The sequence below is a fragment of the Syngnathoides biaculeatus genome, chromosome 20, assembly GCF_019802595.1.
Source record: "Syngnathoides biaculeatus isolate LvHL_M chromosome 20, ASM1980259v1, whole genome shotgun sequence".
Lineage (NCBI taxonomy): Eukaryota > Metazoa > Chordata > Actinopteri > Syngnathiformes > Syngnathidae > Syngnathoides > Syngnathoides biaculeatus.
In genome coordinates, this window is record NC_084659.1 from 10,802,568 (window position 1) to 10,829,266 (window position 26,699).

General features: G+C 41.9%; 1 protein-coding gene across 21 annotated transcripts in view; it reads right to left on the reverse strand.

The window, feature by feature from the left end:
• The window catches only part of large1 (LARGE xylosyl- and glucuronyltransferase 1), a 193,164-nt gene extending 169,786 nt beyond the window's left edge, over positions 1-23,378 (reverse strand). For 3 of the 21 annotated variants that reach the window (XM_061806400.1, XM_061806403.1, XM_061806383.1), the window contains exons 1-4: positions 17,846-18,078; positions 17,136-17,199; positions 16,535-16,670; positions 723-814 (exon numbers count right to left, since the gene is read on the reverse strand). The gene's annotated coding sequence lies outside the window, so the exon portion shown is untranslated. Of the gene's footprint in view, positions 1-722; positions 815-16,534; positions 16,671-16,764; positions 16,897-17,135; positions 17,200-17,845; positions 18,115-23,244 lie in introns of those variants that run through there. The other 18 variants (XM_061806402.1, XM_061806405.1, XM_061806387.1 and 15 more) reach the window with 15 other exon arrangements.
• Positions 23,379-26,699: the final 3,321 nt, after the last annotated feature.

Here is a 26,699-nt window from a genome sequence, read left to right on the forward strand (position 1 = left end):
AAAGAAAAATAGAACATTGAGCGGCTTTCAATGAGTTATCGATTTTGCAAGCACGCATGAACCCAAAGTTAGCCTGGAAAAACACTGGTAAATTGCGTCTAATCAGCCAGGAATTTCTGATTTCTTTGTCAAATGTTGATTGTGGGGGTTGCGGAACAAGGTCTGAAAATAGCCAGCGCGGCTAAAAGAACACTTTGCTAATCACAGCCTCCAAGAGGGCTTGTGAAAGCTTTCGTTTAAAATTGCCAACACGCGGCTCAAGTGGTCTTGAAGTTGTAGTTGAAAGCCTGCGTTCCGCTTTCGGCGCGACTGACGGAAAGGAAAAAAAAAAAATAGAACAAAATAAACTGTATAACCTTCATACGCTCACTGTCTTCAGACCTTTACGGAAAGTAATTAACCTCTGGGAAATTGCACAACGCCATTCCTACGACTGTGAAATGTTCCGCCCGTTTGTAACACAAGCGGAAATTACTCAGTTACGGAGGGGCATTCCTGTCTTCGGCTAATGAGTCAACTGCCGTGATTAATATCAGTATCAATATGCCGCCAAATTACACTGTCAATTGGCTTCGTGGATCTGCGCCATGTAGCGGACACGTCGACAAAGCCCCATGTCAACGTCGGCCAACAGTTGAGTATGTTTCGGTTATCATAAGCTAATGCTTGACAGTTTGGTGTTCTTACATAATAATATGTGCTAGCACTACAGCTCTGCTTACCTTTTGCCTTTGACATGATGGTGCTTCAGCCGGACTCCAGCCATTGGTTGGCAATGACGGCTTCTCAAGCCATTGGTAGAGAAACTGTGTAACTTAGTAAATAATGAACGATTTATACAATAATACAGTAAACTCAACATTCTGATTTGGTTTGGAATATTTTGATACGTTATCTATCCTGTGAGGGAAATAAAATTGTCAAAGCAATAGTCATACATTCACACACACACACACACGTGGAGCATTGGCCTCACAGTTCTGAGGACCAGGATTCAAATCTCTTCCCCACCTGTGTGGAGTTTGCGTGTTCTCTAACTAAACCAAGCCAACTATGAACTATAAATTTGAAAGGTCGCTTGAAACTTTGTTTCTTTTTTTTTTATTAACCCACAATGATATCCCCGTCTGTTTTTCTTGGTGTAAAACTGAATTATTGCTTGCAGAATGGCAGTTCAGGTGGTGAAGCATTGTCCTCACAGTTCTGAGGATTGGGGTTCAAATCCCAGCCTGCCTGTGTGGAGTTTGCGTGATCTCCCCATGCCTGCGTGGGTTTTCTCCGGGCCCTCCAGTTTCCTCCCACATCCCAAAAACATGCAGAATCAATTGGACTCTCTAAATTGCCCGTAGGTGTGATTGTGAGTCCGTCTCTTTGTGCCCTGCGATTGGCTGACAACCAGTTCAGGGTGTACTCCTCCTCCTGCCCAATGACAGGTGGGATTGGCTCCAGCACTCCTGCAAACCCTCGTGTGGATAAGCGGCTCAGAAAATAACAAAAAGACATTTTAATCAAATAAAGAAGTTTAAAGGTCACTTATCTATATAAAGTATGCATGTACTGCATGTCTGTGCAGGCCACAATGTTTATCTTCATGAATTGACTTGAAATGAGTTCTGTTGCGTAGGGTGCTGCAACATCTGCAACCCTCCACCTGACGCCATTCCCCCCCCCCCCCCAGTTAATTACACCTTACTGAAATTGCTACACTAGATGATTTCACAAGGCGATTACCGAATAAAGTCGGGTAAGAGCTCTAACTGCAGTTTAGGCAACAACCAAAATAATACTAAAAATAAAAAAAACACGTTCAAGCGCCGAAGCAGTGACTGTATAATTGATGTTTTTTTTTTTTTTTTTTACTGTGAGCATATCTCAAATGACTGTCACATGTTGTCGGCGCAGCGAGGCAACCTGGACTTATCGCGGACTGTGCAGCTCCTCCGGCTTTTAATGGAGTTTTCCAATGAGTTTCGGCTCATTGTTTGCCCGTCGGGATGCGGATTTACGACCGTCAGCGCTCTCAAAGTGTCATTCTGGTGTATCCCCCCCCCCCCCCTCACCCCAAACTCGGGAAAAGTTTATGAATCCCCCGTGTGCGAAACCACAAAGGAGACTGAAGAAGCTTACCTACGTTCGCCAGGGACACACAGTGAAAATTCCGAATTAATAATATTTTTACTATTCTGACCGAGGAATACTTTATTCATTTATTCCAGAGATACAGATGATGCCACTTTTTAAATATGCATTCGGATTAAAAAAAAAAAAAAAAAAAAAGTCTTGGCCACCTGGGGTCACTATAATATAAACACAAGTCATAGAAGAATTTCACGACTAAGTGTCACTAAGTATACATATACATATATATATATGCCTGGACGTATTGTCTGTCAACATGTGTTGCCATTTTTTCTATTCAAATATCCGTTTCCTAAAGGGTTACAACTACTGAAAAACCTATGCTAGTTTTATTAGCATCTCTATTGTGTTTTCCATAGTGTGTTAGCATTAAGCAAACTGATTTTGTAAGATACTCTGTCATTTGTTTAAATATTCATTCTTATGTTTAAACTGAATCTAGGAATGGCAATGAAAAGTTTGACGAAAGCAATTGGCCACGTTTTTGGAACGTTTTATTTCTTGTGTGTTGTGTAACCTCCTGCATTTAAAGGCTTGCTCGCAACTCAGACAAAACCCATCCCACCCAAAAAAAAAAAAACGTACAGCTGAGCAATGGCACGAAGGACCGCTGCACTTATTTCACACTTGATGGATGAAGGCAGTCTAGACACCTATTAATAGTCCAGACCTATTATAGTTACCTGGATCTATTAATAGTCCAGAGCACTATCTGAATAAACACCCCCCCCCCCTCACAACTCCATTTACTTCATATGTCCCCCCCTTAATGTACTGAGAACACCGTGTCCAACGGTCTTGTCTTGGGTGGTTTGCAGCCACCACAAGAAATTCCTCTGCGAAAGGATGAGCCAGCCAGATGGTGGTTTCGCTGCCTCCAAGGTGCGTTTCAGGCCAGTGGCGGCAACAACAACAAGGAAAAAAAAAAAAAAAAATATATATATATATATATATATATATATACACACACACACACACACACACACACACCATTTCAGCCCATACATCATCATCTGCTCTCTGGTGACCCACGTCTACATTTACACACACAGCTTCCACGTTACCTGCGACTTTCACCTGCGACCTCTGCGCTTGATGAATCCTCACGCATTTATAGGGAACGGCCCCCTCGCTAATTTGAACTAATCCGTTCAATCAGCCCGCCATCTGCTCGCGGCCGCCCAGGATTCCTCCCCCCCTGCCATTCTCTCCTTAAGATGATATTCACCGGTGGCTCACTGGCGTTAATCAGGTTTGATAAGAACGCGGGTGGAACTGTCACTAGTGACTGTGACAGAGTGTCACCTCGTGAGGAAGACTGACTTTGAGGAGACCGTTCAAGAAGCCCTTTGAGATGCCAGATCTCCCTCGTCTTCGGTGAGTCCCAGGTGTTACCTGATTCACTTGTTTGTTTGTGTGACTGCAACTATAGAAAAAACAATGTGTCACGTTACAATGACAGCGTTGCATCTCAAACGCCGTCGCGCAAACAAAACCACGGCACTAACTGACAAACCAGCGGATTTTGTTTTACCCCCCGAAAAAAAAAAAAAAAATCTGTTGTTTAACTGCTGTGGGAATACAGTGGTACCTCGGTTTTCGAACGTCTGTTTTCGTACAAATTGGTTTTCGAACAAAAATCGGTAGTCGAACGCCCCGACCAGCTGACCCATGACGATTTGCTATTGTGCTTTCGGACGCAACCCAAAAAAGGAAATGACGCAACCAGTTGACCCACGCACTCCTCTGCACGCTGACGTGTCCCGGTTGTGACTTTTTTTTTTTTTTCCTTCCGACTGAGCAATATTAACCCCCGACCAAGGCTCCAAAGAAGACAAGTGGAATACGAATCTGGTGTGGGTGTTTGAGCATTCGAAACAGTACGGCATGGCGAAATCGACGATCAGCATCATTCTGAAACAGGAGGATGCCCTCAAAGTAAAGATGTTGCTAAAGGAGCAACCGTGTCGACCAAGCAGAGGCCACAGATCTTGGAGGACGTCGAAAACTTGCTTCTTATTTTCGTAAACGAGCAGCAGTTCGCTGATGAGGCTGAAGGCAGGAAGGATGTCTCAAGTGCTGATATACAGTAAAAGCTATCTGGGCTAAATGGAACGACATCCATAATTTTGTCAAACTCCATCATCCTAACAGAGCAGAATGTTGCAGAGCACTGCAAAATTTCAATGACGTTATGAGCCACTTCAGGAAGGTGCTCAAAGGACAGCAGAAACAGTCTACATTAGATTCTTTGTTGTTCTAGCTGAAGGACAGGTGTTCAAATACTTATTTGCAGCTGTATCACACAAATCGTTAAAAAATAAAATAAAATCATACATTGTGATTTCTGGATTTTTCTTTTTAGATCTCACTCACAGTGGACATGCACCTACGATGAAAATTTCAGACCCCTCCACGATTTCCAAGTGGGAGAGCTTGCAATATAGCAGGGTGTTCAAATACTTATTTTCTTCACTGTATGTACAAAATGTTTTTTCACTTTAAAAATGAACTGGGTGAGGCTTATGATCAGGTGCGGCTTATACACGAGAAATTACGGTCGTAGACTGTATTTGATTAAAACAGAAAATTGCAAGATGTACACTAATGACGTGACCAAGTATCGGTACTCTATACCAGCGAGTAAGGTACATGCTTTTCCTCTTGGTTTGAATAAAAGTGGGATTGTTGCATCACTATCTACTACTCTTTATCGTCAGCCTTTATGGTGTTATTTGAGTTAATGTTGGGGGGAACTATCACTTTATTTGTATACCATTACGAAAACAAAGACTTTGATTGCATTCAACGCAATCCCTACTGGGTGGCTCAACAGGCAAGTTACGATATCCAGTCATGAGATCATTTCAATGTTAATGGCGGTCAATAGCGAGGCGTGCCCCCGCAAGACACATTAAGACGCGGTCCGAAGGGGTCATTTGCCGATCATGATAAACAGGAAAACCCTATTTGGCTCCCCATTAAAGTAACAACGTCCAGTATTGAAGGACGCGCGAGCCTCGTCTTTAAGCGACGACCATTGATCTGAGGACAAGTGCGGCAATTATTGGCCAATTAAGGCGGGGATTACACCACACCGGAATCCGGACTGACATTTACACAAAACTTGCATCAGCATACTAATTCTGGCTAATAGAATGGATAATATTCTGGGCGGCCTCAACAAATGTCCATCTGGGAGCATAAATATGCATCGAGGAACGGGCGCGGCATTTATTTGGCAGCGCGGGTGCATTCTTAGCGTTGTAAACATGACATTTGGCCGGGCGGTCGTTTATTCCGGAGGATGCCAAATGCGGAGTGTATCTAATTGAGCTGCTTAAAATTCTCAGAGGTGGGGTTTCACTCTTAGAAGTACGGCCTGCGGGCCACGTGCGGCCCGCTCCGTTCTTTCGTCCGGTCCACCGAGCGTCTGCATTATTTCATATTTCATAAATTACTTTTTCCCACCACTCCCTCAAAATTGGTTCCATAAAACGTATGACTTTCATTTTGAGTAAGTTTTAGTAAATAATTTGTGAATTACAAATAAAATTAATGAATTATTTTAGGATTTAAAAAATTACATTATTCGTGTTTGTTGCATTAAAAAAAAAGTTAATTTGTCTTGGGATTTGTAAATTAGCAAATAAAAATGGGCAATTAATTCTCCATTAATTCAACTTTTTAAAATTATTTACATTACAAAGACCATAAAAATGGGTGTGACAGATTCTAAATACATTTTTAAATAAACTGAAAAGTTTAAAATTTTACCATATCATAAAATAGCCAATTATAGCAGATTTGTACATATTTAAACATTGAGTTAAAATTAAAATAAAGTTAATTACAATAATATTTAAAATAAGATGAATTATAAATAAAAACAAAACATGACCCATTTTAATTCATTCAGAAATCAAATCAACCCTTTAAAACCCACATTATTTTTATCTCATCTCAAAGTTTTCCATGATTTATTACACAACACTCAAAATATTAATTTTATTTGATACTACTTTATGTAAAGTAGCTCTTTTTAAAAGTGCTCATCTTTTTATTTCTATGATCTATTTTACCTCAGCTTACCTGTTCCACTGAATTTATGAACTTTTGCAAAACCAACTTTTAACATTTTACCCATTATATTTAAGAAATGTTTAAATAATGTATTGATACGCCCTCCTGCCAAAAATAAGATCTATTCATTGTAACTCATTATATTAAAACTTTTAGTCTTGCATCTGTTACTTTCTTTTGAAAACGCGTCCCTCGAGCACAAATGTGTGCACACCCCTGCTCCAGGAGAGAATTATCAACAGAATTCCAATTTTTGAACACACAGCACAGCCCTACTGTACATTGCCTGAGGATTTACGGTCTTCTCAGACTTCCGGAGGGTAGCAGCTTTGCTGTGTACGATCAAATCCGAGCCTCTCTTTTTCCCCTCTTTCTGCATCATTATGGATGAGTCATGCCCTCTCCTCTCATTTAAATCCGTCACCGACTTCGGCGCCGTTGACCCCAATTTGCATCAAGCACTCTATGACTGCCACTTCCTCCGAGCGCAAAATGTGGTTCTGAGTAAAAGAAATTGTTACTCGATTCTTTTCTGGAAGCGGTCCAGCCCGCCGGATGCTCGCAGCAGCGTCGCCAGCGCTTCGCTGGCATTAATGTCCCCCTTTACATCAAATAAAACATTCACAAAAGTAAATTCTGATCTGGGGGAGAAAAAAAAAAAAAAAAAAAAAAAAAACAGCGGGACGGTGCCGCTTCCCAAAACCGCTTCTCTTAATTGATCGCATTACACAGACAATTTCACTTTTCACGCGGGGCAATTTAACGGCTGATGAACACGGCGCAATCACTGCGTTCATCTGGTGAGGGTTCCTGGCGGAGTGGAAAACAAAAACAAAACAAAAAAAAAAAAAAAAACACCCAGGAAGTGCTCAAATGCTCACCGTAAAAAAAGGTGACCTTTGTAAATGTGCCGGAACGACTTGTTTGCTGTTGACACAGACGATTCGGGTAATGGCAGCAGATGTCATTTTCTAAAACCTGAAATATGAACTCGGGCGGAACTCTGACCTTGGCCTTTCGGGGCACGTGAAAGATGACATCACCCAAGATGTCCTCGTTGGGTGAGAGTTATTTCATTTATTGTGTGTATTGAAATTCATCGATGAACTGGTTCTGGGAAATGGGCTAAAATATATATATATATATATATATATATATATATAAATTTCTCAGTCGGACCGTAGTATTAAATATCGCCAAACGACAGGCACGGAAATAAAGGTGGTCTTATTTAGAATGATGTGTTGTCATTTTACGGCAGCCGGTACAGAATTAAATGAAAAATAAGGCTTTCTTTGAAGAAGGTTGGCAGCAATTATACGCCGATTAAGCGCGCGCGTGTGGAAAAGCGCGACGGGGTTGAGGAAAAATTGATTGGGACACTAAATCTCCCGACAATCCCGTTGGATTTTCACTTCATTTCAGCGAATGCCGACGCGCGAGGGAAAACAACGGAAGGACTCGCATACACACGACGCGGCCGATACGATCAAGAGGTTGCGCCTTTTAACCGTTATCCGCGCCGAGGACCCCCCCGATACGGTTTCGAGCCGAGCAAAGTCACCTTGGCCTCGCCGGCGTTCCGGCACTGTAGCGGCCGGCTAACGGGAATAATCTCTCCGTCCCCAGAAACACGCTGCAGACATTTTACTGTCATTCCATCAACCTGTCAATTATTTTTTTTTTTTTTTTTAAATTTAAAGCGTCAATTAATATGATTTACTCAGGTTGAAAACGACTCTTACCCCAAAGGACAGTGACAAATGCATTTTGAGTATAAAAAGTTCAATTTTAACAAATTCTGATCAGAATAAAATTTTATGAGATCAGGGGTGTCAAACTCACACTGTGGTTACGATTCCCTCAGAGAGCCGTTATGACTGAGTCCATGAAAATCTTTCACATCATGTTTACACGTGAAATTTATGAACTACTTTTTGAATCAGAAATCAAGCGTAATGGGTTTTTCAAAGACAGGGAGTCCTCGGTCTACGACTGAGATCCGTTCCTATAGTAGCGGCTTAACTCAAATCTCGAATTAAGTCGGATTCCACCTTTAAAGTCAGAATTTACATCAAAACTTTCTCTAAAAAAAACAAATACATTGAAATAAACAAGATGATGTACGTAGCATTACTGATGAGAGGTGGATGGAGAAGAACAAGAAGGGGAGGCTGTGCTAGCTATTGCCAAGGAACCTGGTCCTCAATCTTCTCCATCGACAAGTATCAAAGTACCTTGTTTTGTGATCATTGTAACCGACATAGGAACGGAACCCTTCAACATGCGCTGAAATACGGGCATTGTCTTTAATAATTGTCACCACGGTCGACCGACTGAAGCCTTGGTGGCGTTGGCGTCTCTCCTTTCTCCGATCTTTTCCTGATCTTGAGCTTCGTTTTCACGGTCATGGATTTTCTTTTGGCTGCAGAAGCATTGCTAAAAGACAAAGCTTTCTTCTTTGGGGCAATAATGTCTAAAAAGGAGGGCGAACAATGCAAAGATACTCCCGGCGCACAAACACAGACAAGGATTAGCCAGACAAAATGGCGGACGGGGGACGGGCGTTTTAAAGTCGAAATGTCTTAGGTCAAGATCGTCTTACCCAAGGACTCACAAACACAAAACACAAAAATGCTTGCAATATCTTAACTTTATCATATGACAATTTGAAATTTTGTTACAGATCACAAAAATCATGGAAGTTGATATACAGGATTTAGCTTCACGGGCCACATAAAATCGTGCGGCGGGAGGGATCTGGCCCCTGGGCCACTGTGAGAGAGAATCTAAAAAGAAAAATCCAGAAATCGCAATGTTTGACACCTGTGTCTTGGACCAAATAAGTCTTTTGCTGTAAATATGCAAATTAGAAAAGGCTGAAGTACAGGTCTGCAAGAGTACAGTTATAGATTTATTTTATACCAATTTTTTTCCTCTCTCTCTTTTTTTTTAATTAGTTAATGATGAATAAACTCTAAAAAGATGGTGTGGGACAAACAATAGAGCTTGAATGACGGAAAAAGTAGTGCTATCCGATGGACAAAGTGAAATCCAGTGGCCCAATTTCAAATCTGAGCATTAAAAGAATTATCCTTCCATCCATTTTTTTGCTGCTTATCCTCACAAGGAGTGCTGGAGCCTATACCAGCTGTCAACGGGCAGGAGGCGGGGTACACCCTGAACTGGTCGCCAGCCAATCGCAGGGCACTTGGAGACAAACAGCCGCATTCACAGTCACACCTATGGGCAATTTAGAGTGTCCAATTCATGTTGCATGTTTTTGGGACGAGGGAGGAAACCCACGCAGGCACGGCGAGAACATGCAAACTCCACACAGGGATAGAACCCGGGTCCTCAGAACCGTGAGGCCAACGCTTCACCAGCTGACCCACCGCCGCCGCATTAGAACACTTGTTTCAATTTACAACGGATAAAAAGTATAAAGTCGACATCCTTCTTCAAATCCCATGTACAAGACATCCAATTAATGCCAAATGGTTCAACTATTCAAATATCAATTTTGACCAGGCGTTTTTCAACCTTATTTCCACTGTATTTTGAATACAAACATGAACACACAGACAACATTTGTAGGATATTTTTCTAGCTCGAAATATTTCCTCTTTGAATGTAAGTTTGGCATTTGAAGCTAATTCCAAGGACAGTAATATGAGTACCTTCTGGCAATTGCACAATATTTATTCAGCATAGCTAATATGATGTGAAAAGGAAAAAAAATAAGCAAATTGTTTGGCCGGTGTAATCATGACTCCACACCCGAATAGATGCATGCATACGAGACGCTATTGGAAGCACCCACAGCGGTTAACATTGATTTCCGACCGTTCCCATTAAACTTTACTTTCAAATCATTACATATTACGGTTTTACGGCGGGGTACTTTAAATATACCGTCGCAGCGTGTGGAATGTTTGCAGAGAAACGATATCTGGCAATGTTAGCGCCGGACAAATCTGAGCGTGACTTTTAGATTACGCGCATTAAATATTTAACCAGACGGAAGGGAGCTTCTGGTCGGAGGCCCGAGCCAGACAAAACCGAGCGAACTCGCGTCGCTCCATTTAGTCGCAGACAGCCCAACAATGCATGATAGCTCGAGAGTAATTCATCTTAAAAGGCCTGGAGGAGGGGAGGAGAAAAAAAAAAAAAAAAAAAAAAAAAAAAAAAAAAAAAAAAAAAACACCAAAATGAATGAGCGGCGGAACAAAACGACGAGAGTAGCCATCTTGATATATTCCGATGTGAGCGGAGGTTTTAAATTGACACTGCCAAATCTCGAGGCCCACCTCAGAAATTGGGGAGAGCCCAGTGACAAATGGCGCATTGGTTCGCAGTAAAAAAAAAAAAAAAAAAAAAAGGGAAATAAAATGTCTATTTTACTACTTAGCTCTCTTTTTCATCGTGGTTAAACCACTTAGTTGTCCGCGGAAAAGGTCTCAAAGACATTGTGGCTTCTTTTATATTTAATGGAGAAGAGTTTAGGGAAATTGCGAACGACTTGGGGGATGAACGACGCCAACACTCGACAACCGAGTTGTGAAGCGCCGCAAAACTGAATCGTTTTCAAATTGGCAATCGACCACACACACGCACGAGGATTTCCGGTCATAATTTTTTTGATTAAAGATGATTAAAAAATTATTTTAAAAGGTGGATCAGCTGGAAAGCGTTGGCATCACAGTTCTGAGGTCCCGGATTCGATTCCGCCCCCGCCTGTGTGGAGTTTGCATGTTCTCCTCGTGCCTGTGTGGGTTTTCTCCCACATCCCCAAAAAAATGCAACATTAATTGTACACTCTAAATTGCCCCTCAGTGTGATTGTGAGTGCGGCTGTTTGTCTCCGTGTGCTCTGCGATTGGCTGGCAACCAGTTCAGGGTGTAACCCCGCCTCCTGCCCGTTGACAGCTGAGGCTCCAGCATTCCCCACCACCCTTGTGAGGATAAGCAGCCAAGAACTTGGATAGATTCATTTTAAAGGTGTCGGACCCTAGGGGGAACTCGAATATTTGTTCGACAACATTTGTAGTAAAATTCATAAACAACTTTTTCCACGGACTCGGCTCGCTCGCTTATTCGCCGCGAAATGGACGCGATGTCATCTCACAGCCGTCAATGGGAAAATCAGGTTGACGTCTGGTGCCTGATGAACTTTAAAAATATTAACAAAATTGGATCACTTGCCAAGCCGATTACATCCTCGCATAGCTCAGCTGTCAAGGCAACAGCAGTAACCTTTTCGGCAGATGACGTCGCTGGTCCGGGGGATCCACCGGCGCTTTGTTGGCCCACAGGAAGCCGAAGTGCGCCCGGCTTCATTTGTCACGTCAAGCTCGTCCTACATCTGTCCAAACAAGCCGCTGACTGATGACGGAGACGACAGAAGACACTGGCGGGTCGAGCGCGTGGCGCCAAACAAACGAGTCCTACTACTTCCCTTTTGCGATATTAATTATTTAAAACTCAACTGCCATCATTTACATGATTGCTTTTGGTGCACTGCTGGCACTCAGCGGTACAGACCGGGCGGCAATTAAGCTATATTTCGACACACACACACACTAATCAACAGTACACATAAACAAGAGAAGCCCTCTGCCCTCCACGTTTGATGAGTTAATAAATAAATAGACATTTCATGTTTCAACTCAATATTGACCGCAGTTGTGCGGCAAATATTTTACTGTAATGGAATCTGTCATTCAATTGGGAGGCGAATAAAGGAGAGTAATGGCGGCTCAACATTCCTCAGAGGGCAAAGTCTTGAAGGAGTGCGTTGCGCTTCAAAAACGGGGGCTCGTCCATTCATAACGCAACGACAGCAGCCGACTGCTGATGATGCCACTTACGCCCAACCAGTGATTTTCTCAAAAAGTGAGGGGTGAGTATTAGTTGTGGGGTCCCTCTAGTAGAAGGTGAAAGAATCGCTAGATAATCAAATTTATGTTCAAGGCGTGAGATAAAATGACATTAAAAAACTTGTAAATGATGAATTAAGCCTGTTTAACATATTATCCAAGTCCACAAGAGTACAGTTTAGTTGTATTTAACTTTTACATACACTATATTTGCAATTATTCCTGAAGAAAAAGTTGTTTTTTTAGATTTACTGACCTCTATAAAAGTGAATTTTTACTTTACGAGTACAGCTCATATGTATTTAATGTTTAGTGTAGTACAACACAATCACATGTAGTCTAAGAACTGGTTTTTATGATATACTTATGTCCATTACGCAAGTCAAGTACCTTTTTTTTTTTACTTTTCATCAGGCACAATTTTAAATAGAGTTCAGCTGAATTTAACATTTGCATGTAATATTTAAAGGTCCACTGTCATGAAATGCATGATTTTTAGTATGTTAATGAAAAAAAGGCAGCCGGAATGCACCCATCCGTTATTTTACCACACAACGTAATTTGACCTATATGGCTTTTTGTCACTCTCGCTATTAAAATCCAGAAGCAGGAAGTGATGTTAGTAGCAGACGCCAACTCAGGCGGTCTCGTAGGTTTCTACTAGTTTTATCTGCTGGAAGCTAGCTCTTTGTTCCTTCGTGTTAGCCAAAATGCCGACTCGTTGTATTGCTGGATATTGTTCGAACACCCAGGAGGATGGATTCGTCCTTCATACTTTTCAAAAAGACCCAGTTTGTCGTGAAAAATGGATTGCACGGACGTAAAGGACGAGAGCTTTGTGGGGTTCAAATGACAGGTAGGTGTGTATACATCTACTAAAAATATATATATATATATATATATATATATATATATATAGTTTTAGGGGGTGGGGAACGTAGTTCTCTCAGAATGTAACAAAAGATCCGCGCACGTAAGTCAGGGGTGCTAAATGTGTCGATGTACCTGTCGGCGCCGAGCACAGCTTTGGACGACGGGCACGGCTTCGCCCGGGCTGGCTCATACATACTGTCGGAGTCTGTTGTTAGTTAGACGTGATCCACATATCATCTAAATATCGCTCAAAACGATAGGGTAAGAGCTTCCGTGTTCCATATCAAGTTGCCACTTTGTGTTTTCAATGGCGAAAGTCCCGGTCTAACATCTGCTGATGACGTTGCAGGCAATATGGCTACCACTTGGATGTCGAATGAGATTTCCGCAACTTTGCGCACTGATGACGCGCTCTCCGCTCATACTTATTTTTTCGTATGGACATTGAAGTGAAAAATGTTACATGTATTTTCCATTAAAATATCTATTTCAGAAAGTTTATCGGCATGACACCTGACCTTTAAGAACAGAACATGCAGTTGTTTACAGTGAATTACAATTAAATTGAGCAATTTTACTCCTGAAATGACAACCACAATTGGTCTACGACATTGCCGGTATTGGTGCTGGGTGTTGCGTGGCACCGACAGCAGGATCAACTACTGTAGTTGTGGTCCAGTGCCCAGCCGGTTGAGCGAAGACTGTGACGCGGGTGCAACATTATCAATAAGCTCAACCTGTTCGGCACGGCGCTCCTTTGGAAGCGCGCTGGCCGGCTGCAAAAAAACGATAAGTCGCTAGTAACGTAAGAGTTTGTGGGATGCCAGTTCCGGCCGGATGCGTTTTTATTTTATTTTTTTTTTATTTCTGGTGGGGAAGGAAATTGGCTGTCCCTCCAGCAGAGTGACAGGTATCTTTCTATTCAATGACACGGCCCAATGACCCTCATCCGTCCGGCGCTGGCCGCCGTCCCCGGTGTTGGCGTCGCGCGGGCGGGCCGAGAGCGCCGAATGGGACCGCGTTTGCATCGAAGAGGCTCAATTACTGCGAGACCGAGTCGCTCCCTGTGGCTGTCGGCCCTTATTATCGCTTCCAGGGCTTGCAAAAACAATTACAGATGGACTTCCCAGAATGAGGGTCTGAGAGGACCGAGTAAATTGATTATATGCGCAGCGCTCGGCGGTGAATATCGCCGTCCTATTGTTGACTATGCAATTAGCGCTGATGACGGGCACTGAAGAAATGCCGACATTGCCGAGTGAATATCCTCACAGTATAATTACGGGTCAAAGTAATGTCACGCAGGCAATCCGGCGTTGCTTAATTCAACACCCACGAACATTTTGCTCCTTCAGACACTTTCCATTAGGGCCAGAATGTTGAAATAGTAAATAATATACGTTCATTTGTGAATTCATTCTTTCAAGACATCCAGTGGGAGGGTCAATGTGGACATAAAAATAACGCAAAAGGCACTTACTTATTCACACAACCTTCATGGCAAGATTTCAATTGAAAATGCTAAATTATTTTTTTTTTTTTTTACAAAGCAATAAAAAAATCCCATTATGCTAACGTTACCTTGGAATGAGCACTTCATAATTATGTTTTTTAAAGCAATCACTTTTTTCAAAATGCGACTACATTTAACGTGTGCCACTTTATTTACATTTATTATACACAGTGTATGGTTTCGATTTTACGTAGAGTAGCAAAGCAAATACTGAATCCCTGCATCCTTCCAAGTCTACAGTGCAGTATTTTATCATATAAAAACATAAAGCAGTAACAGTTCCCTAAAAGTTAAATAATTGAAAAAGTGTATCATGATAATTCAGTGGGTGCTGTGCTACTCGATTCTGGCGCAGTAGAACACAAAGACATACTTCACGTAGACTTGGTGAAAATAAGAAGTCATCGCAACTAAGATGCTATTAGTCGTTTTTCATAAAGGATAAATAACCGCTAATAAAATTACCGCTTGTGATCAAAAAGTTTATGTAATCAAAGGTTTGTAATTCCTGCAACTTTGATGCTAGTTTTTTCAGCCTGTCTATTGTGTTTTGCACTGAGTGTTAGCATTAAGCTAGCAGACTTGGGTGAGAAAGTTGATGCGGTTAGTTCAAATACAAAATGTGTACCTTTCTTTGTTTTATGTTGAGTTTGATAGTAAACAACTGGTAATGGCAAAAAGAAACAGCTTGAAGCTTCTTTTTGGAAGAACTCTGCTTCTTGTCGTGAAGATCAAAACTATCCAACCCAAGACAAAAAAAATGAATTTGAGAAAGGCTTGCCTTTTTCTGTAGTCTCATGAGGAATCAAGAATTCCTGCCCATGTTCTAGTCGGTCACGCTAATGAAGAAAAGTTCCAAGACGTGGCCTTGTGGACTCGGACGAGGTCGGTGAACGCAAAGCATCGGCAAATCTGGGCGTGGCTTTGTGGCTGCTGACCTTGGTGCTGAATTTTCCCAGCGAGATCAATTGATTGAGCGCATCCCCTGCTACTTTCCTGGGTTTAATTAGATTAAGATTCACAACGCTTGCCCTTTACACCTCTCTTAACCAGCTGTCTCCAAAAGCGCCGTGGATATATCGCCAACGGCTAAAAAAAAGCAACTGGGAAGAATCTGGACAGGGGAGCAGACGAGAATAAAGTGCTCCGTCTGTCCGCTTGATGTATGGAAGAATTTGCCTCGGCGCGGCTCCGACGGAACGGCAACCTCTGCTGAATACCGGCCATTTTTAAAAGATCAATACTGCTTTGGACAGGGAACAGTGAAAGTTCATTAAGTATGCAAAGGCGAGTCACCACCAAGACGTTCTGAGAACAAATGGCTAGATTGATTTCTAAAGCGGAAGAGACAGGCCTCGCTCGAGGAAATTTGCATGGACGTGTACACAGTGTTCATTTTGTCTATCGTTAGCGGATGAACTTTAAAGCACACCCGGACGAGTTTTGCTATATGAACAACAGTACAGTGAGCCCTCAAAAAGAAACGAAGGAGGAAAATATGGTCCGGAATCCAATTATTTTTTGTATGTGGCAAAGGCCCATCTAAGAAAGAAATGCCGTTATAGTTTGAGCCACTGAGGACTAAAATAGCTAACTGCACTTTTGTCATTTTGCAATTACCTGTTTGGTCCTTTGTTTTTTTTTTTTTCTTTAACTGAAATTATGATTTCCTACAGATTTTGACATTTTGGCAAGTGAAAAAAACGTGTAGTTTCATTTGATTATCCATCCATCCGTTTTCATAGCAGCTTATCCTCACAAGCGACACAGCAGTGCAGGGGTCAATCCCTGAACAGGTTATCAGCCAATCATAGGGAAATAGAGACAAATAGTCGCACTCACAATCACACCTAGGGGCAATTTAGAGGGTCCAATCAATGTTGCATGTTTTTGGAATGTGGGAGTCAACCGGAGAAAACCCACACAGGGATGGGGAGAACATGCAAACTTCACAAAGGTGGGGCCGGGATCAAACCCGGGTCCTCAGAACTGTGATTCACCACGCAGTCCAGTATTTTTTTTTTTTTTTTTTAAACAATCATCTTTACATTTGCGCTGTTGTTGAACACCAGAATTTCTCTCCAACATGAAAATTGACAAAAGGGCTGAAAGCACTGACCAGGAGTGCAGATGAACCCGCTGCCCTTTGTCACTGGCACAGGAAGAAGAGTGGAAGGAACTGAACTGGAGTTGGTTGGGGAAGAAAAAAAAAAAAAGAGAAAAATTATTTTTAATATGAAATCAATCAAAGAAGAAAATTGAAGGTACTATAAAACACCTTTAAGAGTGACTTTTGTCATGTGGTTTGAACGTGCAGTGAGCGTAAAGTTATCCCCCGAGTAACACCTCCAATGCATCTCGAAACGCGTCGAGGCAAGACAAACAAGAACTGAACATCCACAAACGTACGCTGCAAGCAGTGCAGCGACAAACAACATCACCAAATGAAGATAATAGACTGTCGGCAATAAATTCAAACAATTTCACGGCACAAAAAAAAAAAAAAAAAAGTAAATGCCACCTCAAAGCACGTCAATAAACAGCAAGAGTCCCTGTGAGCGCGACTGGCACGACAAAACAGTTGAAAGCGCCAAGCGACGTTAGCTCTCCTCTGGCTTCTTAATTGAACACGTCCTCTCGGGAATTTACCTGTCGGGGCAGCTTTAATGGACGAGGCCCAAACGATACGTCAATGCCAGCGCTGATGTCCCCGCTGCAGCGGCATCGATACGGGACGAGACAAGAGGCGGAGGGGGGTTTAAACAGGGCCCGCTTCTACCTTAACTAACGCGGCGCAATGTTTTACGAGGGCATTTTCACGACGCCGGCGCAATCTAATGAGGGCAGTACAAAAGCATTTAAAAAAAAAAAAAAAAAAAAGTATAGGTCTGCAGTTAAAGCGGCGGTATTTAAAAAACAAAAAAAAAAAAAAAACCTAATTGCTTAACAGAAAATATTGTTCTCCTGTGAAAGTACTTACATTTATTTACCATAGTAGAGTTAATGAAAAACCTCATTGACATGTCTTTGGGATGAATAAAACTCTGTATAATTACTATAATCACTTTGTTGGTGGTTTTACTGTCAAATCACAAATAAAACACGGTAAAAAAAACAAGTAAAAGCTTTTTTTTTTTTTCCAATGAAGACAGCTTAAAAAAATGGTAAACAATGTTCACACATTAGTGTAAAACAGTCAACATTGTTGGATTGCAAGCCTCCACGTTTAATGTACTCCATCTTTAGCCTTATTCAAATTATAAAACAGGTATAATATTATCTTAGATTCCCACATAATATTCTTGTGCATCATAATGTACTCCACAATATGACTACAGCTGGTGCCAAATAGTACTTACCTCCCTCGCTCTTTATGATCGTCGCAGTCCCACAACACCTCGTGTGATTTAGCCTGCCGTGTCAAACAAAAAACTGTTTTAAATTAAGGCTTTCATGTATTATAATAACAATAATAATAAAAGTCCAAACACGAAAGGAGGAGAAAGACAACAACATTTTTAGAGGAGAATGTGGAAAAATTCCAGTGGGACGTAACGGCAGGCAGGTGTGCTGATGGCAAACAGGTGTGGAGTGCAGTGCAATTATTAAAACTGCCACTATTCATAATCAACAACATCATAAAATACAATGTCAATATATAAATATATATATATATATATATTCTTTTTTTTTTAAGTTACAATTCAAGAGGTGCAGATTTTTTTTTTTTTTTTTTTAAGCAGAGAAGCGTTCAAGACTGTGGAAGTAGATGGGGGGGGGGGGGGAGAGTCGACCAATCACATTAGAGTTTAGCCTACACTCCGGCCTATCAAATCCGCATCACAGGTCCTAATAACAGACAGCACGAATCGCACCCAGAGATGAGGAAACTTTTGGATAGGCAAACGCCAAAACAAAGATTTGGAACAAACGTGAGCCCTAAATCGGTTCAATTAATAATATTTGTCAAATGAAAGCAAGTCAGGGGAAGCTTTGGCATTCAAATTAAACTGTTGACTGTTTGAAAAATAAACATTTCAGAAAAGCACAGACATTAAACAAAACATAAAAACCAGAAACAAAATAACTAGATAGTACTTGTTCAGTTATCATTTGCATAAAAAGAAAAAAATCTGCCAGCACATAATCACAACTGTACATATCTACATTAATGCATATTTGTTTTGGGTTGTGCTACTAGATCATCAAAAATGGCAAAAGGTTTGTGGACTTGACTGAGGTGATGATTACAAGTGGATGTAAATATATATATCATAATAAATAGACACTGGATGAGCTTCTGGAACTTCGCTTCAAGTCATTTTCTCGATCTCGACCTTACATAATTTCATTTTGTTCTGTATGTATTCCCTAAAGGGAGCACAGTGGATCAGCTGGTAAACCGTTGGCCTCACAGTTCTGAGGACCCGGGTTCAATCCCGGCCCCACCTGTGTGGAGTTTGCATTTTCTCCGGGCACTCCGGTTTCCTACCACATCCCAAAAACATACAACAGGAATTCGACACACTTAATTGCCCCTCGGTGTGATTGTGAGTGCGGTTGTTTGTCTTTTTGTGCCCTGCGATTGGCTGGCAACCAGTTCAGGGTGTACCCTGCCTCCTGCCCGTTGACAGCTGGGATAGGCTCCAGCACTCCCAACGACCCTCATGAGGATAAGCGGCAAAGAAAATGGATTATTTTTAGACCTCACAAAATTGCTACTTCTGCTTCAGGACAGTAAGGCAAAACTCAAAAGTGGCGCCCTCTAGTGGTACGTTAAAAAAATATCTCCGTTCAAGTTTTGTTCAGTTGTTTTTAACTTTGTGCTAAATTTAAATAGAAAAAAAATCAACTTCCATGTGCAATAGATATTCATTAAAGCATTGATTCAAAGGAGCTATTTTTTTCCTTCTCGACGACACATGCCGGGAGCCACCTTTCATGCATTTTTGTCATCAAATTAATAACTACTCAGTGTTATTGACGCGTTACAATTCATGCTGCGAGGAACTCGAGTTTCAAACAAAAAAGCTTCAGTGCTCCTGTTTTGGCTCGCGACGGTCGACGCAAACACCCCACGCGGAACCCGACACTAACGGGCTAACAGAATGAAAGCCGCAAAGAGGCAAAAACAAATAGCCAGTACTTTCCCCAGGCCGTTGTTTAAACATTCCTTCCTAATGGTGTGGACTTCTTGTTTGAACGAGATAAAAGAGATAAATAGCCACATTAGTTCGACTATGAAAGCTTTTTCTGTCTGCCGGTGCCATTTGTGGACAATGTGATTACAGATTAGAGCGTCGGCCGCCAAGTAACAACGTGGAGGAAGCGTGGAGGTGGGATATTCTCCCGGGCCGGGAACTATTGGATTTAGCGCGATGGAGAAGAAGATCCCGAACACGTTCAAATGGCGCCGGTCGTCATTTAACGCTCCGTTTGTCGTGACAAGCGATGGGAGGACTGACACGGGGCTTCGGGGAACGTGAAAACAAGGATTTGCTGCGGGATTTGAGTGAAATGAAGCTTAGCAAAAAAAAAAAAGAAAAAAAAAAGTTTAGCCCGGACTGATGTGCGCGGACGCTGCTGCAACCCAGAAGAATTTGTGCAAATAAAAGCCGACGCTCGAATACAGCGCAACGCGCAAATAAACGTTTAGAGTATGTTAGCCACCTGACAGTAGACAAACATTAACAAATAAACACCCGTTAGCTGCGAATATCTGTGTTCATTTCTGTGGGGACAACTGTTCTGTTCCGGTACCGTCCAAATCACACCTATAACCACACTTATTTTTCAAATTTTTTTTTTCTTTTTCTGTCCCCGGTCTGTTTCCTCCCGTCAATTAAGGCGACGTCGTCGTCTTGTGTTTTGTCACTCCGGGAGAAAAGATAATGGAACCAAATGGATCGTTATTTAGCTCCCGGCCGGGGCATTAAGCAAAGTGCTGGCCGCGCTGGCGCTTTCTTTTTGAGCTATTTCGCAATCCAAAAAAACATTTTTATTCTTTGAATTGTTTTTGCATTTAAAAGAAAAATCTTGCTTCATCAGTCCTCTTCCATAAACTATGAAAACTTTTGTGTGAGGATTAAGCATATTATCTCTACTTTGCCATCACCCACGGATAGAATACATATTTTAGCCAAAGAGGACATCAATTATGCACTCAAACAAGTCAAATTCAACCTTTTTTTTTTTCAACAAAAATACCCTGAAAGTCATCTCTTTCTTAAAGTTACCCAAAATACACCAAAAAAAAAAAAAATGTCAGATAGCCAATTTTTTTTTTTTTTTTTTTTGGTCCCATTATACTCTACACTATTTCTTTTTGACAAACGCACCATGAGTCCTACCTCAGGTCAAATATTGTAACCGTGGACCCTTCAGCCACAGTTGTAAATGACTCAGCTGGGGATTTCCCCTCCCTGCTGGGTGACATGGGTTATTTTTCACTCACTTTTTTTTGGGGGGGGGGAGGGGGCGCTGCATGAAAAATAAACTGCGCCTACTCCCTTGACGTGGCCTGTAATAAATAACACGGTTTGGTTCACGTTTGTCATCAGCAACACCGCCAGGGATGCAACAACTATTTGCTTGTATGAATTAAAAACTGATATGAATTCCTGAGTGTAATAGCCTGGAGATGCCATAAGATGAAGGCAAAACAGTCGATGGGACAAGTCCCATTTAGAGCACTTCATTGTGGGCCCTGAGTGTGCGCACGGCATGCAGAGAAAGGGGTAATAGCAAGGAGGGGGGTATTTTTATGTTGACATTTTTGTCAGCATTCATACTTTCATACACTGTTAGTACGGGTTTGCCAGATCTGTGGATATAGTACAGTAAAGCCTCGGTTCTCGAACGTCCCCGTTTTCAAACGAAAATTTTGAGATTTTTTTTTTGCTTCTTTTTTCGAATGAAAATCGGTACTCAAACGCCCCCGACAAAACCCGGAAATAACATATTGCTCGCGGCCAGACCAGCTGACCTACGACGCACTTTGTTGTGAATTCCCATGCCCCCGAAAAAACACGGAAACAACATAACGCGCGTGGCGCAAGCAGGCGACCCACCGACGACGCGTTTTGTTATTGTCAATTCGAACGCCCCCCGAAAAAAAAAAAAAAACCGAAATGACATAGCGAGCAGGGCGAAACCAGCGGAGTTTAGTTATTCTGTATAAGGCAGCCTCTGTTCACAGACGTGTCCCGGTAGTGATTGTTGTTTAACTTCTTATGGGGGACTACTGTATTAACCCCAAATCATGGCTCCAAAGAAGGCAACTGCATGTTTAAACTTATTCTGCACTTTTGTTAATAAAAAAAAAGTTTACAAGGCTGGGGACCGAGTCACTCCAGATACAGCAATGCACTCCCAGCCTAGCGTACTCTACTACTATGCAGTTTATTATCAGGAAAAGATAAAATAAAATGCTTTAAAAAGCCCAATTTTTTAGGCTTGGAACGCATTATTTCTTTTTCCATTCATTGGAATGGGAAACATCGATTTGGTTTTCGAACAAATCACTTCTCGAACCGTTTTCTGGAACAAATTGTGGTCGAGAACCGAGGCAACACTGCATATGATTGATTCCCTACTTGGCGGCAGAAGTTTCCTCCTATCTCATTGTCCACGAGGGTGGGCTCGTAGATGGAAGAGTTTGAGCTCGTTGGGAGAAGCCCGGGAAGACAATTAATCACTCAGGAGAGGCAACCGTCGGAGGGCCAGAGGGAGCAAAGCGCACACCGTGAGCGGAATTTTTGATGAGGGCACAAGAGAGATGATGTGGGGCTGGCGCATGAAGAGGAGGTGGGAGAAAACAAGTTGGGATGCAAAATGAAGTGTAAGGGGAATTAAGGACTGTCTGAAAGTTTGTAGGCGTATTATAATCATTGAGATCATTTTTGATATCGCTCTAGCTCCCATGATTCAAATGTTACATCAAATTAATTTGTGAGTGAGTGAGCGCAGCGGCGCTTCCCAAACGCAAAACAACAACGGCAAGCTGGGCGCTGACGTTTCTTTTGATCGAGGAAAAAAAAACTCAAATTGACAGATAAAGAACAAATGTCAAGTACAAAGAAGACGGAGCAGGAGTGGAGTTCCAAACAGACTCGGAGCTAATGACAAAAAAATCTCATCGAGACGAGACAATTCGGCGCTGCCACGGAAGGACTAATTGGCGGGACGAGCTAGATCAAGGTTGACAGACGAAAAGCGGAACAGAGGCGACACGTTCAATGACCTTGCACCGCGTCAAACCTTGTTTGGGGCGGGACTGCAAGTGGAAACGAATGCAGAAAACTACAAAATGGAGTAAACAACATGGAATTCCTACAAAAACCTGTTGGAGGTTCTATTCAATATCCTTGTAAGTCCATGTCATACGATTCATATCCATAAAATAGTAGAAATATTTGTACAGTTCGTATGCATCACAATACCGTAATCCAGTTACTATGGTAACCATCATTCTGTGCTACTGTGCAAACGTTCCACTTGGTAAACACGAGTTCAACAACTTGAGCGGAGGTCGACGAATGCCTCGGATAAAGCCATGTGAATTCCAACCGAAGCAAAAACGCGAGACGTCGCCGCCAGACTCCTCGCTGTCCCACGCGCTGGGAGCGAGAAACGGGCCCGCCGCCTACTCGGCGGCGGCTTTGTGCCGAGCCGCACAAGTAGCTGGCTGAGCAAAAAGTACCGCTGCTTTTGTCTCCCGAAACATTCCTGACAGACGCGCCACGCGTGGGAGGATTACCTTGTAGCTATTACTGCGTCGTTACACAAAACACAGATATCCACATTATGCTGATGAACGGCAAACGCCGATACGGGAGACAAGGCGGTGTGGGATTTTCGACGCCGGGCCGTAAATATGTTCGACGGTCGGCCATTATCATATTTCAGGGAGGGTGCAAACGGTGCCGCGGGGAGCGATAGCGTCACGCAGCGACACGTATTAAGATAAAAGGGGTATTGTCACAAAACTAACCTGTGCAAAGAGTTGAAATACAAAATGGAGTCGAGCTATTTTCGTACTTTGACTAGCGAGCAAATATTTTAGATACGAGTCATGCCAGTGAACTCGCTTCACTTCACAACGCAGCAGTTTTGCAGATGATCGACAATTCTTCATGGAAGAAGCGTCAAGCGGTTTGTTGCCATCCCTCGGTGCAAGTTTGCTGTAAATCTAAACACGAATTATTTACAAATCGTGTATTTAAAACCATCACATTGTGTTGCCTCTATAAAGTCTGTTTAGCTTAATGCCAACAAGCAGTCATAAACATCATGTACTCACATGTAAAAAATGTAAGAGTCAAAAAGTCATGCCCGTAGATATAGAGTTGCGGGTGTGATTAGGGATGGAATCTCAAGACCTGAAAATAACTTACTGAATTGTTATACCCGAGTAAGTAGTCGTTACCTAATACCATAACCATAATTTATTGATACTGCACAGACTGAGACGGACATTTTTAAAGAGGCCAATAGACATTCAATTTCAAAACTAAATATTCATATAATCAAATCATTTTATTTCATCATGATGTATTGCTATAATCTCGCATAATTTACGGCGTTATCTATTGTCAATCCATTGATGAACGCTAAAAGTAGATTACTTATATTTTCCTAAAGCATGGAGACGGGAAATGTTTTCCGAATTTCCGACCGTTTAGGAGCAGGCGTGTTGTAACACGTAAATTAACGTCAAGACTGCACAAAATAAGCGACGTCTTTCAATATCTATTTTTCTACTCGTAAGAAATTTGACGCATTTGATTTATCTGCTTGATTGCGCCCATTTGCGAGTGCGATGGCGCGCGGGCGCAAACGCGCTCGTCAAATGTGACTGTTGACGGGCTGAAAAATAAAAGCAAAACAGTGTATTCTTTATCCTCTGCAAAGAATGACTGATATTCCTGCGACCTACTGTGGAGTTTTGGTCAACTGCATGAAAACCGGACCCCTAAATACACCCGGTTTGGTAAATGTAGTTCACTGGATATCAGAATGTGTGCATTATGCTACCAGGTGGCCGAGGCGCGCATATCCAAAGGAGCAGCACGATGTCCATTGAATTAAAATGTGTCAGAAAGTGTTGTTTTTTATCTTCGGGGTACCTCGCTGGCGCAGTGTGCTCGCAAATGTTTTGTGGGTGACTGAGGAGCCTCTGAAAAAGGTCCTGCTGTGTACTTTGAGGCGACTCGCTTACCGTTATGGTGCTCATCCTTCACGAGGCAAGGACCTTCTCACCGAGCCTTTCCCCGAGTGGTTTTTCGTAAACCATTCCAAACATGCCCAGACCTGAAATTTTGTCCTGTACATCTTTTTGACAGCTCTTTCGTCCGGCCTGTGGTGGAATAAGGATTGAAATCTTTCATGATTATTTTGATCAATAAAATGCCCATTAAGGAAATTGAGCAGTTTTTGGTGGGTGAACGCTTCTCCCTCACAACCTTTTATTATTAGCATCTTTCTCAGTCCTGCCGATGCGGGCAGATGGCACCTCCGAACAGACACTTGGCTCTCGTCAAGGATTTTTCCGACAGTTTCTTTCTTTGCCGCCGACGCTCGCATACTGTATGCGCAAAAACTGTTGGAAGTCTCGCCTCGCTCTGATTCGGCGATAAAAATAATTCAGAATTCACACGGGAGTGTGAAATAGACAACAATAAAGCTGTGATGTTACGATAACGCATAAGGTTCCAAGTGGAAGAAAACATTTTTTTTTTTAGTATGAGAATTGAGTTGCTGAGGGGAAAAAAATATTGAAACAATAAATTTGGGGAGGAATCAGAATATTACAGTCTGAATGTTGGAAAGACAAATGATTAGTTCCAGACAAAAAAATTGAGAATAATGCCATTCTATAAATAGTACTTTTTTTTTTTTTTTGGGGGGGGGGGGGGTATGTTAATGGACTCTAATCACAAGTCATCCACTCTGCACTGTAGTGCGATGGATCAGTATTAAATATCCATCCATCCATTTTCTTTGCCGCTTATCCTCACAAGGGTCGCGGGGAATGCTGGAGCCTATTCCAGGTGTTAACGGAAAGGAGGCGTGGGACACCCTGAACTGGTTTGCAGTTAATCAATCACACCAAGGGGCAATTTAGAGTGTACAATTAATGTTGCATTTTTTGGGGATGTGGGAGGAAACCGGAGTGCTCGGACAAAAACCCACACAGGCACGGGCGGAGAACATGCAAACTCCACACAAGGCGGGGGCCGGGATCGAACCCGGGTCCTCAGAAGTGTGAGGCCAATGCTTTACCAGCTGATCCACCGTGGAAAGTATTCTTTCCAGAAAAGCTCGCCGAGATTTGACAGACTCATTCTAAAGCAGGGAAGACGATGAAAACGGCACTGGAAAAATTGAAGAAAAAAATGATCTGCTTTTCGGATGTTCCTATTCATTATGTACATTTGTGTAAAATGCACAATTCATTTATTCTACTAGTCAGTAAGTAAGTAAATACTGAAATTCTGAATCGTGTCATTTAAAGCATGTTTGTAAAAAATGAAAATGAGTCCAAATACCAGCAGGAATTAAAAAAAGCCCAGAGTTCTTTTTTTTGTGGAATTTCCCCCAGAGGTGTGTGGAGGCTACGGTCACGGTGGCACACCCTGAAAAGTCAAAAAGAAAACAAAAATGAAATGAAATGCCAAAACAGCTTCGGCAATGCGCGCACATATATATATATATATATATATATATATATATATATATATATTTTTTTTTTTTTTTACAGGAAGTGCGATGCTGCCACCATGAGGATCGCAAGTAACAACACAAGCTCACGGCTTACTTTTCATGCACTTCTTTAATATATCAGTTTCTGATATTCACAACAAATACATTAAGCTCTTTCGCCTTATGATACAGACTTAAATAGTTTCTCTTTTTTTTTCATGTACACGCAACTGTTTCAAAAATGTCTTTTTTGGGGACATTTTAAAGTTTGTTACATGTGTAGTTCTCCCATGCTTTCCTTGCAAACCGCCAGGATTCTTTTGTTTGTTTGTGTTTCCCCTTTGTACACTATTTACAGATAGAGGAGGAAAATGAAGTAAACAAGCAAACAGTTTTTAAAGACAAAATAGCTCTGCTGCAAAGATTTAGGTGGCGTTTTGAAAGGTGCAAGCGGCAAAGGGAGGATGATAAGGAACATCCAAATTACAGCAACTTAGGCAATGGAGGTCA